Source organism: Zootoca vivipara, chromosome 16 (assembly GCF_963506605.1).
Source record: "Zootoca vivipara chromosome 16, rZooViv1.1, whole genome shotgun sequence".
Taxonomy (NCBI): Eukaryota; Metazoa; Chordata; class Lepidosauria; order Squamata; family Lacertidae; genus Zootoca; species Zootoca vivipara.
The window spans coordinates 29,303,119-29,315,055 of record NC_083291.1 but is presented as its reverse complement, the minus strand read 5'-3'; positions in this window follow the sequence as shown (position 1 = coordinate 29,315,055).

Sequence of the window (11,937 nt, the reverse complement as noted above, 5' to 3'; positions counted from 1 at the left end):
GTCTGCAGACAGTTTTCCAGGTCATGTGGCCAGCAGAACTAAACCGCTTCTGGCTGAACGGGACACCGTGATGGAAAGCAGAGCACATGGAAACACCATTTATCTTCCTGCTGCAGCGGTACCTATTTATCTACTTGCACTGGCGTGCTTTCGAACTGCTAGGTTGGCAGGAGCTGCGACAGAGCAACGGGAGCTCACACCATCACGGGGATTCGAACTGCCAACCTTCTGATCAGCAAGCCCAAGAGGCTCAGTGGTTTAGGCCACAGTGCCACCCACTTCCCTCACTTTGTCTAATGGATGGGCCAGCCTTGCTTTTTTATTTACGGTAGCTGCTGCCATTACCCCTTCTGCCCACTTTCCATGCCCAATAGGCTTCACCTTGGTTCCATCAATATGTCCCAAAGGTCCAGCCAAATAGTGTCACAAGTAGGGGGTCTGTGAGGGACCATTTTGTCCCAAGCAACACCTAAGCGCTCCTCTTTCAATTGCTCTGCCAGGCGTTTTTCATTGCAACTCCAGCCTAAGCAGCACACATACACACACACACAAACCTTTGTCCACAGCTTGCCCCCATGATCTGTGATGCTTGGAAACCAATGTGACCCACTTCAGTCTCTGCATGCCCCTGCCTTCATGGGGTGGGCATTGGCTGCCACTCTCACCAGCCACCACTCCCTTCCTCTCTCTCAATTCCAGCATAGCCTGGAGAAGGGAATTGAGACACACTGACGTAACCTCTCATCACCCACATCCACATGTCTAGTGGCTGTGCTGAATATAAGCAGTGAGAGAGAGGAAAGGGCAGTTGACTTCACTTGGTCCCCATTGATGCACTGCAATAAAACTGAGGATAGAGGGAAGTCAGAGAAGTTGGGCAAGGTAGAAAGAAACCTAAACTCAGGCCTAATTTATGAGTTTCGAATACAGCATTCTTGCTTGTGCATCGTTCAGTGTAACCAGTTTCATGTTTAAATTGGGCTCTCAAGAGCATGGCTGTTCAGCTACCTACTTATGCTCAGAACAATGCATGTATTTCAGTGGCATAGCAGCATTTGCCGGTGCCCGGGGCGTGTGTGAGCAGTGGCGGGGTGTGGAAGGTGAGCGGAGCCAGCCCACCCCCGCCACTGGAGCCAATGGGACACACTGTGTCACCAGCCTGCCTGCGTAGGGGGAAGCCAACCAACCCAGCCCTTGGCAGGTGAATCCCCTCGACACCTACAATGAAGGAACGCCAGGCCAAGCCATGCCGGGGTCCCCCCCTTGCCCGCCTCCATAGGTGGCCATTCAGCAAGGGGGCTGGGGATGCGGCATCGGGGCCAGGTCACACCCTGGGGTCCAGAGACCCATGGGGGCAAGCAGGGCAAGATAGGGATCTTGGGGTGGTGTGGAGGTGTGTGTTTGGTTTGCACCCCCTTAAAACTGTGTGCCTGGGGCCATGCCTCCTCCCAGTTCCCCAGACTATGCCCCTGATATGGTTACAAATCATTTGCCCCCTTGCAGCATGATTTCCCCCATATCCTCTCCTTGGAGAAATCCAATACTTGGCCATTCTTTTATTTAGAATTGCTTCTTGATTCCATATATCTGCCATGTGATACATACACCTTTCGATCTGGTCCTCTCTTGACACCAAGCAGGTGCATTTAGTGTAGGTTCCTTCTGGAGTGATCTTTCATTTCCCAGGCACCTATCAACCATGGGCGTAGCCAGGAGGGGCAGGGGGACAGCTGCCCCCCCACCAGTGTCAGGTTTGCATTTTTTTTGGTACAGAAAGAATTGGTTTAGAGTGTAGATATCTTTTCTATTCTATTTAATTCAAGACGGTTCTGGAAGCTTCTCTGTGTGATACAAGCTGGAAGTTTCTATTCCGCCTGGAAACGAGCAGACGGTTCCTGATGTTTGGGTTATTCCTTCAGAGCAGCTGATTACAGCTGCTTTAAACTGGTCCTGTTATCTTTCTGTCTCTCTTTCCTTCTGGTGTGGTGGTCTGTATATAGTACTGTATGCTTAGTGCTAAGGAAATCAGTTAAGTGACCAATTGGGTTGGCTCCGCCTCACAACAAAGTCCTGCCTCCCCCCAACAAAAATCCTGGCTACTGTCGGAGAACCAGCCGACTCTTAGGTGCGAGGAAATCATGAGACGAGAGTCAAGAGTTTCAGATAGAGAGCATGAGCAGAGTGCGCTGAGCGAAGTGCTGCCTGCCTCTCAGCCTCAGCTCCTTTATTATGGATCCTATCCTTGTAAAAAACATTAACCTTTAACCTATACATGACTCATGCAAACAAGGAAGATGTGTAAACAGACAGGCTGGCGCCAGTGGTCCTGTGGTAAATCACTTGATTGATTACCCCCCAATAAACCTGTGCCTTACACAGAGAACTCCACCCGCACACCCCCACATCACCTCTTTCTGTTTATTTTTAAGCAACAGGGTAAATTAACACGTGGGAAGCCTGATAGGGAGTCGCTGATACCTCGCAATGAAGGCTCCACGTGAAATTCCAGTGGAGGGGCGTGCAGCCTGAAACCAGGTCATGCATTGACCAAAGAGGGAGGGTAAACATTGAATGCAGCAACATAACATAACCAAGCCACAGGCTAATCCTATAACCGTCAAAAGTGTTTTCCTGATCCAGGCACCGTTAGGCAACCAAGACAGCAGCCATTCCCATGGATCAAAACCCACGGCAGGTTGCAAGGGCTGTGCAGCCACCAAGTTCTCCATTTCTTGTATAGTATGAGTAATGTTAGGACCATTATCTTGCACATACATGCAACAATGACTATGTATTAAGGCACATACGCCTCTTTTCGAGGCTAAAATCACATCCTGTAATTCTGTATTGATCAATTTCATGCCTTTAACTGTGTCGTTGAACAAAGCCTCTGTCCAATTAGCTAAGTGATGCAAATCTCTATAATTCATTGCTACTCCTAATAATGGCAAAATACTACGAGCTATCTGAGTATCAGTATATTGTGTTATAGGGGCATTGACTTCGTGTTTATTGCGCAAGCGGGTGCGAGGAAGAGCATCTAACTTATACACCAGTTGTATCACTACCCCTAGAGTGCAAGTCCCTGAAAAAGCAGAGGGAATCTCTTTGTATGCTTTCTTACCACACAAAAGCCACATATTTGATTGTAACACGCATGTGGATCTCCAACTCTTCTTCATCCAATCAAACCATGAATGAAAATCACGGCATGTAGCCTGTTGGTAATATGTCATGCATCTGGTAACATTATTAATTGTTACCTTGGGCCTGCCGCTTTGGGTAGTGACGTTAAGAAAACAAGAGCTACCATTAATATATAAGTCCAACTACAATAAGGATAAGGACCTAAAAATCTGCTACTATCGTGATTAAAACAAAAACATCGTGGAGCTACTTCTAATAATGATAATATAACAGGGGGTGAACTAATACGATTATCTCTCATATTATTACTAATTCTAAAAGAATCATTAATAGGAATACCATGCAGTAATATCCCCTGAATGACTTGACTGTGAGGGAATATGTAAGCAAATCCAACAATCAGAATAGTTAAGCAATTTCGCAAACTGAGAAATATCCTGTACATAGGTATTATTATTCCATATGGAATGATAAGAGTCATGTCTTTAATACTTCTGTAAAATGGCAGCACGCCTAGAGCGATTATGGCTTGCAGATCGAATAAATGGAAGGTGATCTTAACGGAGTGCAGCCATATTTAGAGCACGATGTCGCCAGATGCAATGGTGTGTCAGACCGGGTGACAGGTGCTGTCCTCCAGAAAGAGTGTAGAAAGGTCTGCCTCCTCCCTCAGCGGCATCTGCGACTGAATGGGCTGAAGAAGAAGCTGTAGATGATTGCCAGGGTCGTACACAGCGTGCTGGCACCCACAGAGGGTCCCCATCGATGGCATATCCACGTCCCCAGGTAATCAGCGGTACAGGGCCACGCCATGCTGGATCCGGATGTTTCCTGAAAGACACAAGGGGGCGAGGCAGCTCCTCCTCTTTTCTAAAATGTAATTCTGCTGGAGGAAGCTGCTTATTATGTGGGTATAAAAGATTAAAAAGCACTTGATGCACAATATAAAATATTCCAACAATAGGAGCGTTCTTTCCACTAAGTTGTGGAAAAAGCAGAGATTTAAAAGTTGAATGCTCAACAATTGCTTGTCCTGTAGAAGTAAAAAGGAATACCATGAGTTAATTTCACATTCCACAATTTACAGAAATCAGAAAATCGCTTAGAAATATACGCGGGGCCAATATCCGTTTTGATGCTGCTAGGCTTTCCCATGACCGAAAAACAGCGCAGAGTGTGCTGTATTACGTGCCTGGCTGTCTCCCCTTTTAAGGGCGTCGCCCAGATGAAGCCCAAAGACGTGTCCACCGTGAGGTGCAGTCTTGAAAAAAGAGGCTAACAACGGGGTGAGAGCGACATCCATTTGCCAAATTGAGAGAGGGGCAATCCCTCTGGGATTGACAGCATCAAAAGGAAACATGGTAGGGGCTTTAGAACAAGAAAAACATTGCGAGACAATGTCTCGTGCCTGAGAAATTGATGTTCGAAAAGACTTGGCTAGAACCTTGGCAGATTGATGAAAGGTGGCATGGCTCAGCAGAGGGTCAGAAAACAAAGAAAAGACCTGCTCTTGCTTCAAAGCAGCATCTGCTACAGCATCTTGTAGCAGACGCTGCAAAGAGAGAAACAATTGCAACAAAATCATCATCCAGAGCAGGGAAATGTATGCCACTGACAAGAATGTTAAAAATCTGGAGACATACTGAATATCAACAGTCAGGTTAAACTTCACATTCTGAAACAGATCAAATGCCAAAATCACCGCAGCCAATTCAGAACGCTGAGCGGAGTTCTGCTCCGTAGTAAATCTTGTCTTCCAGGCCCCCTCCTCCCTCCACACAACCACCCCCCTCGTCTTTGTCCCATCTGTGAAGAGGGTGAGAGCAAAGGGGATAGGGGAGGGGGAGCACAGGGAACGGAGGGAATAGGAGACAGAGGAAAGAAAGATCAATGCCACAACACGTTGTTTTCCCTTGATAACAACGTCCATAACAGCTGCTGGAGAAGTATAGACATTTCGCAGTGGTGCATGGGGCAGGTGTAGCCATTCAACAAGACAAACGCGAGACTGAGAAAATTCTGCAGGCCGGTAGAAAACAGCTGTGGGCAGCAATTTTGTGGCAAAAACAGCCAATGACAATAGTCCTGTGGAATCCAGGCGATCCACCATAGATTTTTGCAAATGGTGATTAATCGTTGCCAGGGCTGATTCCATATCCAGTATGATGTCTGCCGGTTGCTTATGTCCTTTCAGGGCATTGTACAAAGGTGATAGTACACACGTTGGCAAGTCTATGTATGATTTTGCCCAATTCGAATGTCCTAACAGCAGTTGTAGATCCACCAGCCAGAGTACAGCTGGAAAATGCAGCTGCAGTATCAGGGGGGGTGCTGCTTGTTGCGTATCCTTGTGTTCCAGGTATGTGATAGGCAGGGTGCGTTGATTTTTTTCCGGGGCGATTTTAAGCCCTGCAGAGGTGAGATCCTCTGTCAGCTGGTGCACCCATGTTTCAGGAATGTCTTTAGCGGCAAGCAATTTTGCTGTGTGGGATTCAGAGCCGATTGATTGACAGGCTTTTAACATGTCGGCTATTGCCACATCAGGTGTAGCTACCAGCGGGCGCAAAGCTTGTCTACAGTCATCATTGGCATTATCAAAGGCTAATTGTCTGATAATTACTTCTTGCGCTGCTGTATCTTGAACCTGGCGTCTAAGGGTATTGTACAGTCTATCTATGAAAGCGCCATAAGGTTCAGTGGGTCCTTGCTGCACGCTCCCCCATCGCCCCCCCCTTTTCCTAACTTCTCAGGAGGAACAGACATCAAAGCCTCCTGGGCAGCTGAATTTGTGGCGTCCCAGTACTGAGGATCCAGAGCCAATTGCTGCGCAGTTGTTAAAAAATTCCCAGCTCCTGTGAGACCATCCAGGACGTCTCCAGGTGTTAACATAACAGGGGGAGGTGCGCCTGCTGCCAGAGCTGCAAAGGCATTGGCATGTGCTGCCAGTGTAGCATTATTCAAATATGTTTGGATATCATGGACTCGGCGTTGACAAGCCCAGGTCCAACTTTGCATAAAAATGATCACTTGATTTGGTTTGAGCACTGTTCTAGCCAGTAATTTGATATCCTCTGGCAATAATTGCTGTTGAAAAATAGTGCCAAAGAGACCAAGAGTATACGGGGAATGCAATCCATTGTCTCTTACTGACTGATACAATTCTTTGATGTATCGGAGTTCAAATTGCTCGTGCCGTGGTGCCCCTCCCCCAGGTCCCGCAGGCACAATCACAGTAGACTCAAAAGCCAGCAAAGGAGCTGCTGCTTTAAGAGATTCCTGGAGCCTTGTAGTATTCCCCCCCTCCTGCTTCACAGTGGGCATGATACTTTGAAATGCAGGCAAAACCTGAGAGACATAGGCTGGAGGGGGTGGGGTGGCAGACCAAGAAAGTTGCTGTTTTCCTGGCGGAGCTAAATTAGGTGGGTCCGGACCAGGAGGGATGGGGGCAGGCAATGCTGGATAAACAGAAGGCTTCAGTGGGGGAGGCGTGCATGCGGGCGGTGCAGAGGGGAGGCTTGAAGCAGCTGCCAGAAAGATATTCTTTGGCGTCACTAGTGCCAAGCATGCTCTTATTTTCCCCCATGTAGTTAAGACACGGACCCCAATGCTGGGATGAGCATGAAAATGTTCACCAAGTTTGTCCCAAAAATCTAATTCCCAAGTTCCATCCTCTGGAAACCATGGACAATGCTCATAAGCAGTATGAATAAAAGCAATAAGATCGTCTTCTGAGGCATGCTGATTGTTAGAAGTCAGCAGGTATTTTAAGTCTTGAAGAAAACGTTTCTGTGGCACGGAAAGCGAAGTGCCCATTGTAAATGCAGGAAGAGAAAAATAAGCAACAGCTGGGAGCCAAACTCACCGGGGATCCGAAGATGAGGTAGACGTCTGAACCCTTGCCGGGCGGGTGAGTGGCTGATGCAGGACCACGACGTGCGTCCTTTCAACAATGGCGTAGAACTTTTTAGCCTCACACGGGGCACCACTTGTCGGAGAACCAGCCGACTCTTAGGTGCGAGGAAATCATGAGACGAGAGTCAAGAGTTTCAGATAGAAAGCATGAGCAGAGTGCGCTGAGCGAAGTGCTGCCTGCCTCTCAGCCTCAGCTCCTTTATTATGGATCCTATCCTTGTAAAAAACATTAACCTTTAACCTATACATGACTCATGCAAACAAGGAAGATGTGTAAACAGACAGGCTGGCGCCAGTGGTCCTGTGGTAAATCACTTGATTGATTACCCCCCAATAAACCTGTGCCTTACACAGAGAACTCCACCCGCACACCCCCACAGGCTACACCCATGCATAAAACCATAGAATTCAAAGGGACCTCAAAAGTCATCCAGCACATTCCCAATCTACCAGTGTAGCATCCATGATCGGTGACCAGCCTCTGCTGAGAAACCTCTGTTAACAGAGAGTGTGCAACCTTCCATGTGAGTCTGTTCCACCATTGAACACTTGTGGCCACCTGGAATTTTTCTTCACACTTAATCTAAACCCCTTTCCCCTTCAATTTGAACTCATTGGTTTAGGTCCTATTCTGTGAAGCAACAGAAAACAAATTTCTTCCATTGTCTATGTGACAGCCCTTCAGATATTTGAAGATGGCTATCATGCCAACTCTCATCCACTTCTTTTTTCAGGGCAAACACCATGCTCCTTCAACTTTTCCTCATAATACTTGGGTCTCCAGGCCCCTATCTTTATCATCGTCCTCTGAACAGGTTCCCGTTGTCAATATCCTTTTTAATCTATAGTGCCCAGAAGTGGAAACAATATTTCAGGTGAGGTCTAAGCAAAGTGGAATAGATCGGTACCATGACTGCTTGTGAACTGCTTGAAGACGAAAGAGCTTAGAAAAGAAAGAGTGGTGGACTTATTGATGCTTCCCTTCAAAAGGGAATTCAGACAGAAAAAAGGAAATAAGGACACATTTTGAAGCAGGCTTCCTCAACCTTGGCCCTCCGGATGTTTTTGGCCTACAACACCCATGATCCCTAGCTAGCAGGACCAGTGGTCGGGGATGATAGGAATCGTTGTCTCAAAACATGTGGAGGGCTGAGGTTGAGGAAGCCTGTGAAGGCTGGACATTGTTCAGTTTTGTGGAAAAAATAATCTTGATCTTAGAGGCACTGCAGAGATTACTGGCAATCCCGACATGGGGATTTTTTCTAAATCTTATTTAATTGATTAGCCATTATGATAGCAAAGTTAAAAACCATTTATTAAATCATAAAACTGGGCTGTAAACTATCACATAAAATACAAAATGACTTTTTTAAATGGTTGATGGAAAATGTGCTGAGATGATTTCTAGGAGAGAGAAAAAGCAAAGTATTATTCATTACTATTTTATTGCACTCCAGACATTTCTCACTATGAACAAATGTATTGGATTATCAGGTATGTCCATACTGATGCGGGAAACATTTTGATCAAGGAAAGTTTTGTAGAGTTTAACTGAAATAAAAGGGAAGACAGGAAGGTGGTTTAGTGCATGAAATCATGAACAAATTTAAGCAAGGCAGCATCGATATTAAAAAAATGCCTGAGGAAAAGGATAAAATAAACAGCAAAATATGTCTTTCATTTATGAGGGTGTTCAAGCCCTTATATTAAAATGAAACACCTAATTCTGACCCTGAAATATATCTCATGGCTTTGATGTGCCTGGGACAAAAGTGATCTACAAATCAATAGTACTTCGGTAACTAACTCATACTAAGGGCATGCCAACAGTTTCCTTCCTTCTGCTCTTTCCAGGCACAACCTGCAATTTAAAGTTCTGTGTCTGTTTCCCCTTTTCTTTTTCTCCATAGTTTTCCCTGCAAAAACCCTCTCTTTAAAACTCAATCTGCAGAAAACCCAAATTGACATTTGCTCTGATTCAGCTTTAAAGGAGTACGGTAGGTTTTTGCAGAGAAAGCTTGGGGCAGAAGCTAAAAGGATTACATTGCTTCAAAGGAATACATTTACTAAAGATATATAGAGCTTTGTGTGCCAGCACTACATGGGAATTACTAGGAGAGAATCTCACCATCGTTTATACCACGGGAACGGGATGTGTCCAACATGTTGCTAGTGGCAGACGTGAAATGCATCTTTTATCACGGAATATTTCACTCTTCATATGTTCAGCTGTATGTCTTTTTGAGCATTACCCTTTTTCACATGGTAGCTTTAGGGCCCAACATATGAGCTACCAATTCAATGTGTATAGTAGGATTCTGGGGAAATTGTGTTTCCCCCCCATGTATCATTCTGAATAGTTGAAATGTATATTTGTAGTCTTTTAGACCTATTCAAGTGATGCTTATGCTATTGTTCTTGTGTACCCATCATAGATTTAGTTCTTTTTTCCTTTGCTTTTTTAGTGTTGCCCTGCTGTGTAATAAATGATGTATCTAGTTTACCCAGATACCTGGGTTTAACCCAGGTGGCGCTGTGGTTAAACCACTGAGCCTAGGGCTTACTGATCAGAAGGTCGGTGGTTCGAATCCCTGTGATGGGGTGAGCTCCCGTTGCTTGGTCCCAGCTCCTGCCAACCTAGCAGTTCGAAAGCACGTCAAAATGCAAGTAGATAAATAGGAACCGCTACAGTGGGAAGGTAAACGGCGTTTCCATGTGCTGCTCTGGTTTGCCAGAAGCGGCTTTGTCATGCTGGCCACATGACCTGGAAGCTATACGCCGGCTCCCTCAGCCAATAATGTGAGATGAGTGCGCAACCCCAGAGTCGGTCACGACTGGACCTAATGGTCAGGGGTCCCTTTACCTTTACCTTAGTTTACCTAGCAAAAAGCTTGAAACTGCTATAGTAAGAATTTTGACAGACTTAGTTTTGCACATAACCGTGTACAATCTCAAAACAGAGGCCAGCAACAAAAAAGTATATCTGGACTCTATTGTATTATAGAATTTTCCTTGACATTACAACTGATGACTATGTTTTCAGAGCCATTTTCTGAAATCTCTTAAGCTTAAAAAAAAAAAAACCACATGCAAGAAACAAGTTTGCAGCTACTAATTTTGATCCCTTTTAGAAAAGAGTACCGCTCCGGCAGGAAGGTAAAGGGCATTTCTGAGCTCTGCTCTGGTTCGCCAGAAGCAGCTTTGTCATGCTGGCCACATGACCCAGAAGCTGTCTGCGGACGAACGCCGGCTCCCTCGGCCTATAGAGCGAGATAAGTGCCGCAACCCCAGAGTCGGACACGACTGGACCTGATGGTCAGGGGCCCTTTACCTTTTACTGTGTTAAAGCAACATGCATTTTTTTTAATATTTAGTTTTATCTTTAGTTACCACCAACATGGTGTTGTATTCATTTATACCATCTAATATATGACACACTGTTGTAGTATGGATAATTTGTGATCTTTCTTTCCCCTTTGTATTCATTTAAGCATCTAAATGAAATGCTGTATTGTGCAAAAAAACACAAAAAAACACAACTTGTTGCATTTTGGGAGGAGCTATAGGATTTTAATTAGGGCCTGATGTGAAAATCTTGAAAATATAATTGCAGTAGAGACAGGGATACAACAAGGCAAATTTAATGTCTCTGAAATGGTTGCACTTTTCTGCAAGTAATCATGGCTAAAGAGAGAACATGTTCTGAAAACAATGCTGCGGTTTGTATTACAGTATATGAACATATCCTCATGGTTCACTGGAAACAAGACGAACTCAACAGCAAGGTCAGCTGAGTATCCAGGGAAGGGTGGAGATCAAATTAATCTGCCAGGGAGTAAGTCTATGATCTCATCTAATTAGCACACAATATGCCCCCCCTCCCCGTAAATCCTACTCACTGGGGAATGGGTAGTACTGTTTATCTCATACTCCAGTTTGAGCCAACTCTGTCATTAGCTCTTGGCTGCTGCTGCATGGTCTCCTCGAGCTCACCTTCTGAGCTCGCATTAAGGAGTCCTGCCTGCTTTAATCAGTGTCAGAATTATCTGTCCTCCAACGTAGATCCCAATGTCATCTCAGAGCAGCACAACCTCGAGGAAGACCTATTTTTAACCTCACGATAACTCTGCATTTCTCAGCGAAGATAAATTGGCTGACTTATCCAATCAGGAAGCAACTCTCTGTGAAACAGAGAGGCCCTTGAAAATATTTCTCGTCATGGTACCATGGAAAGGAAAGAAAGAGTTGTCCAATGACCAGTTACCCAGGGTGTATGAAACACCACCCAATGGGGTTATTTATTAGATTTATATACCACCTTTTCCTTCCAAGGAGTTCAAGGTGGAGTACATGATTCTCCACCTACCCATTTCATCCTCACATAACCCTGTGAGGATGCTTAGGCTAAGAGGTGGTGACTAGCCCAAGGTCACCCTGTGATTTGAACACTGGTCTCACTCTATCCATTCTTCTTTGGCGATCACTCATAGCTGAGTAAGATTGTCTTCCATGAGCAAAGTCTTAACAGTGAGTCCATAAATGACTGTGGAAGCCCCATCCTGGATCCACGTGTCCTTTCATGTAGGGACATAGGTTTCCAGGTGGGAGTTGATCACAGTGAGGGTTTTCCAAGCATGCCTTCCTCTTAGCTCATTTCTCCCTTTCATCCTGAGTTCAAGTGTCTTCAAAGCCCATGACACCTTTGGTAAAGGCTGTTCTCCAATTGGAGCTCTCGCAGGCAAGTGTTTCTCAGTTGTCGGTGTTTATACTACATTTTTAAAGATTTACCTTGAGAGAGTCTTTCAACCCCTTTTGTTGACCACCAGCATTACAGTTTCCATTTTTAAGTTTGGAATAGAGGAGTTGCTTTGGAAGACG